This window comes from Rhyacophila brunnea, unplaced genomic scaffold (genome assembly GCF_057557595.1).
Source record: "Rhyacophila brunnea isolate RB1 unplaced genomic scaffold, BYU_Rbru_1.0 scaffold_20, whole genome shotgun sequence".
In the NCBI taxonomy this organism is placed as follows: Eukaryota; Metazoa; Arthropoda; class Insecta; order Trichoptera; family Rhyacophilidae; genus Rhyacophila; species Rhyacophila brunnea.
The window spans coordinates 32,782,595-32,789,229 of record NW_028232860.1 but is presented as its reverse complement, the minus strand read 5'-3'; positions in this window follow the sequence as shown (position 1 = coordinate 32,789,229).

Below are 6,635 nucleotides of genomic sequence, written 5' to 3'. Positions count from 1 at the left end.
ATAAATGCAGTGACGTCCCTTGACAAATTGCCGCCCCTAGGCAGCGCCAAAATTCCGCCCCATTTTTATGCAGTATTTTTTACCGTACTTTCATGACTCCAATATCTAAAAAATGTGTTGTATATTGTATACATTACTAACAAAATAATGCCACTAAAACATACAAAACTAAATTTAGATACAAAAAAGCGCATAAACACCTATAATAGATATAACTAAGTTACACTTACACAAATTACCAGAATCGGAGGTCCTTAAAAGATACACCTTACAACTGTTAAACCTTTTATGTTAATTAATAGATTTTGTTGCCAACCACTGAGCTGATTTTTTCAGTGGAGAGATATTTTCGTTGTTGGTTTAGGTGCATATTTCTATATACTCGTATTAAACCAAATGATTCTCCATGATTTGCCGCCCTTCGAGTAACTGCTCCCCCCAAGCGACGCTCAATCTGTCTAACCCCGTCACTGCATAAATGGGCGATTAAAAATTAACCAAAGACATTAATGTGGCATTTTCCTGTAAAAAAAATTATTTAAGTCAGTAAGTTATTTTTGTCGATGTGCCAAAGACAATACCTAATAGACAAGATCTCGAACAAGTTATATTATTATATAAACCAAAAATAATAATATATAAACTCATAATAATCCTAGAATAAGGTTCACAAATATGTTTTAACTAGATTATCTCAGAAGTATCATTTTGCATATTGGTGCGGGTCTATTCTATACAAAAGGCGACTATCGACCGCTAACGTGCTAACGTGATAATGTGTTAGTATTTGTTACCTACATTTTATATTGAAATAATATAATTGTAATTGTATTGTAATCAGTTAATCAGTCGAAACTGTCTCTATCTCGCTCTATCTTAATCGCTCATGCTACAAATTTTAGCACAGGCAGGGGGCATGCCGTTAAAATATATCATTTATTTCAACAATTAATACCGGCTAATTATAATTGTTACAATACGTGTTAATAATTTGATACAATCATACCCTAGTTAGCGGTTTTAGCGGACGAAAGCAGCCTTTTGTGTAGAATAGACCCGGGACGATATTATGATATTATTAATATCTTCGTGGAGCATAGACGTCATAATAATATTATGTCAATTAGCAGTACCTAATTTTTTTCACGCATTTAATTGCAATTATAATAACAATAAAGAGTACAAAAACATAATTTAAAAATAAATTTGTATACCCATGCACTTGAAAAATAAAGTGTTCGAATAAATATTTAGACCAGAACGAACGTATTTAAAAAATCGATGACTTTAAATTTATCACACAAAATATTAGATTAAGAGACTACATTATACCTACATAATTATGTCCATTTGACAGAAGTCGTATTGGTTCCCACATTCGCGATTATGGCCTTAAATTAAATCAGTCCTAATAATTACATGTTACATTATTATCAATAACATAGAGATTTTCTCAAAACAGAGGGTCTCCAGGATTTCCTGTATTTGATCAATTTGGCGAAAAGCGGTCGATTTTTTAGCTTTTTAGAGCGGAATGCAGAAACATTTGTCATAACAAAATTTCCTTAGCACAAAACACTATACAGAAACACATCCTTAGCGCTTGGCCGTAGTCATGGTGCGTGTACGACGCGGAATTGGCGCGAGGACGGGCACGGGTAGAGTGTCCGTAGTAGCCCGCGCGCGTCCGGTCGTGTTCAGCGTCAAATCAGGGATAGGAAACCATAAACACGGAAACGTTTTTGCTGCAATACTCCTATTTGAAATGGCAAAACTTTGCAGCAAAATATGGTGACAATGAAATCAATATGGAAAGCATTTTAACAGAAGAATTTTATAACTTATACAAGAAACTATTTCTACTATATATTCTAATTGATTTAAGGTTTTTACTATTCTTTTTGAGTCATTTTTTGCGATCCGAGTATCGCCTTTCGGCATCTTCAAACACCACCAATGGTGAATACACACTGTCATCTAATACAGTTAATTCCTGTTCATTTGGTAAATTTATATTTATTAATTTAAATTTAAATTCCATCAAGTACCCTTGGTCGATAATATATTTTATCTTATAATATATAAAGAAACTACGTTTAAAAATGACTTTTCGGTCCATATGGTGTGAATGTAGGTGTAGAGTATACGCTTCATAACTTTGCACCCCGGCTCTAGGATGGAAATGACGTACCTACTTAATATATTTTATTTTTATTGTGTTTATATTTTTTTATCAAGGAAAACAAACATTTACATAGATTACAAATATGTATAAAATAGACTAGAAAAAAGATATTGCAACCAGCAAAGTTTCCATATAAATTATAATATAGTTGAGCTTAACAATATATAAAGCAAGAAGAACATAAAATACAGAGAAATTAGATAAAGAGATAAATGAGAAGAGAAAGAGAAGAGAAAGAATATTGAATAATTATATACAAAAAAAAAACATTTTTTAAGTACCTTTATAAATATAAGTAAGATAAGTATAAAATATTATAAGTATGTGTGTTAAGAATTATTGAAATTTAAACATATTATTTTTACATATAATATTATTTATATAGTAAAAAGTGCAAAATTATAAAACGTATACCTATTTTACATCACTTCGCACTATCTATGCTTTGCGAAGATAATACCACAAAAAATGCACCTGACGCGCGCGGTAAGCTCATGATGGTTTGAGACACCCGCTGCTCGCTCGTTTCCCGCATTGGCGCCCGTTCATTCAGTGCGGACATCTCTATGCGCGCAGTATGGGAAGAACCCGCCGCATGTACGATCTTGTCTGCGCCAAGCTATACGCGCCAAAACAACACGCGCGAACACCCGTCCCCGCGCATTGTCTACGGATACGTCGAGACGTGTTCATACGTTTGAGTTGCCCGCACCGCCACCGCCCCGCGCCCGCCAATCCACCACGTCCGAGCACTTAGTTAAGATCATGTTGTCTATGGTTCACCTCGTCTTAAAAGCTTCGTTCCTTTTTTCTATTGAAAATAATACCATATTTAAAAATGCTCTTTCCTATAGTTTATTATAATACTCTTATGTTTCCGTTATCAGTCATTATACGTGAATTCACAGGCACCGCAAGATATTTTTTTTAACATGTTAACACTAGCGTCAAGTGTCATTCTGTGTGGCATCTTGTATTACTGCGGACTGGCGTATAATAAGTAAAATAATATTCTCCATGTACATGTTAAACGAATTAACACTATCAATATCCTTATTGAGATAAATGTTAAATGAATTTGAGTGTATGGACTGTTTTATAGACACGCGAATTGATTTTGACAGCAACAGCTGGGATGCCATGAGTGTATCCACTACTCAGTGGTATCCCAAGCCACAAGTCTTTTTTCCCTCAATGCAGCTATTGTGATACTAACGAGAGTACCGTGTATCATGACGTCACATTATTCGCTATTTCTCAAGATATCATCAATGGGATCTCGAGAATTTGAAAAATTCTTACCACGAAAATATTAAATAAATGTGGGATATAAAAGCTGCTTCGCCAACAAAACGGTGGGTTTAAAAATAGTCAAAACAAAAAATCTCAACTTCGACTTAAGACTATACCTCAGCTGAAGCATGGTCTAAAACTCTAAAAATATCGTGACTAGGCGAAAGCGAACGAAATATAATTTGTCATAAAAATTCAACATGCGTCCTTTTAATGTTATGTTTATTATTATATTCGTAATAATAATAGTATATTCATTGACATGTTTTATTTTTCAAACGTTTTTTAGTCATCTTTACGTGGTTTAAGAATATATTCCTCCGACGCCATCATAAAACAAATTGTCGTGCTCACACCTCGACTATCGCTCTCCAACTGGCGACGACTGCGAAATTTCGTTCCACATACTGTTGAAAATTATTTGCTGTTCAGTTATGTACACTCTTAAGAATTCTCGAATTTCGAGAAACTTCAACTCGATACCGACATAGGTAGCCATAAATCTAATATAGTATTGTACTCACTATTGCTTGTGCGGACGTACTGCAACTAGTCGAAACGTCAAAAACTTACTTTTATGTTGTGTTTTGTCATTGAAATTATATTCTCACTTCCATTAATTTTATTACGACAAAACCAGTAACGGTTTTATATCAATTAATGATCTCTATTTAATTATGTAAAAATATAGGTAAATTTACATGCCTATTTTATGTAATGTATATCTATTAATTATTATTTAAATATTATTTATTAAGAATGTATTGAACTGTGTATAAATTATTTTGGTAATATTAAATTTTGCTATATAACAATGAACGTTTTTTTCTTGGTTATGTTACATGTTAAGTTACGTATTACATTCGACGTGAAATGTTTTACCGCAAAGATGTGGCCGAATAGCATTGAGATCAAAAAATAGCGCGTTGTTCGTGGTTACGTGTAAATTGTACGTATTACTTTTCACCGTAGCACAGTTCCCCGTGAGCTTTCTTATTGGAAAGAGATGACCGTATACTATTCAGTCATCTCTGATGTCGGCAAAATTCATGAATAATTCAAGAATGTAAACCTAACCTAACATAATCTAACAAATCGAGGTCTTAGTGTCAAACAACACTATCTACAAAAGTGCAACTTTACAGGAGAGCCAAAAATCGTTATTTTAGATTCTTGTAACTTTACAAGGGAAATGTTTATTTAAAACCTAATGTTAATATTTTATAATTTATTGTGTATTGTACATTTATCTTGCTTATGATGATGTTAAAATTTATAGGGATAGTTTTTAAAAAATATGAAAACAAGGGTAACTTATGTAATTAGCGTTAAACTTTACTGACGATTTAATAAGAAATTAGAAAAGATTGACATAACGTTGTTTGACTACCATGTAGCCGTAAATGTAAAATAACGTTATCTCAAAAAAAAAAAAAAAACACTTTTTTGTAGATAACGTTTTCTGAATTTAAGCACTCGAAATAATCCAGTATATCGGCTATTTTCATTTTTTTTTGCCGTGGCTTTAACTATAATTAACTTTAACTAAGGAAATTTCATTTTTAGAATCTGGCCCGGCTGCTGAAAAGGTTGGCCACCCATGCTGTAAACCGATAAGAACCGTGTTTTATTTAGACATGAATTTTATCTCAGTACCAATACTACCCAATGAGGTTGGACAGTCTTTAATATACGATCATATATTTCCGATGCAACATCTAACAATGAACTCTAATACGACCGACTGCATACGTATAAATATCTGGACACACAGTACTGTCATATCTATTCCTATCATAAGTGAATGTTTTTAATCAATCTGTCAAAATCCTTACAGACCAATCCACTCCTTTTCAGCGACCGCAATCGGGACCCCATTGCATCACCCGGAGATCGAACTTCCCTCGAGTATAATATAAACAACAAAAGATGGTGGTCAGTCTGTCACTTGACCTAAGTACAAGTCTCAGAACCCACCCACCCTAGGTATTAAAAAATAAATACCAAATCACAAAGACCAAGGGCAAAGCAAAAAAGATAAATTGCTAATCGAGGGAACTGCATCAATCATCCAATCGCCGAGACCCTGAACTCATGTTCTGCACGCAGTCATGGAAGAACCTCAGATCTCGCCTGCCTTAGAGGCGATGTCTCCAAGCGAAACAGCCGAAGCCACAGAAGAGTACGACGGAATCAAGCGGAAGATGTTTGAAAGCTGCCATCAACTGCGCAGAAGCGGAAGTCAACCGGAATCGACGGACGGAAATGAGAATGTTCGAAGTTTTTTTACTAACCAACAGATGCATCCATTCAGACCACAAATAATTAGGCCTCGGGTCGGTCGCGAAGCCACCGAGGTCCAATAAACAAAAGAAGAGGAAGTAAAAAAAAATTCTAAAGCCACTCCTAAAGACAACTACTTGATATAACGGGGATAGATAAGACTATCTGGTGCCCCATAGTTTATGCCATTACCCCAAGCAAGTAATCTGTCAAAAAAGGAGACATTATGAGGACATAGTAAATTGGTGATATATTTATTCAAGAAAATCTATTCAACATTCAATTTTTATTTTTCTTCAGATAATTAAGTATACTTACCTAATACAACATTTAACAGGGTTAATCAACATATTTATAAATGATATAATCATAGAAATAAAAACTAGAAAGCTACCTACCTATTATACTTTGACCACATCATACGGCATCTCAGAAGATATCAACTGCAGTATGCAGCGCCGTTCAAGGGAAGATTTTCAGTAAACGAGACCCAACAGAAGATGAACGTCCGAACCAAGACTGATTGGTTCATAAATGAGTACCTTGGTATCAAAGTGGGACAAACGCCATCTCCCACTAATTTCATGTTTTAATGGATTATGGTAGTGCAAGTCATGCTCTTTTCAAAAAATTCACCAAAAGTATCAAAAACGATAGTTTTCATAGAGATTTTTGAGTTTAAAGTTGGTATATTATATGAAAAACGGACACTTTTCACACATGTTTGTGAGTCTACTGTAAAATTTTGTAAATGGCTTATGTCCCACTTTGATTCCAAGGTACTCAAATAAATGGCGCTCAGGCCATTAAATGCATAAAATACAAATCCCGCTGAATGTCTTCAAATAGTACCAATATTTAATGCTAGTTTCGT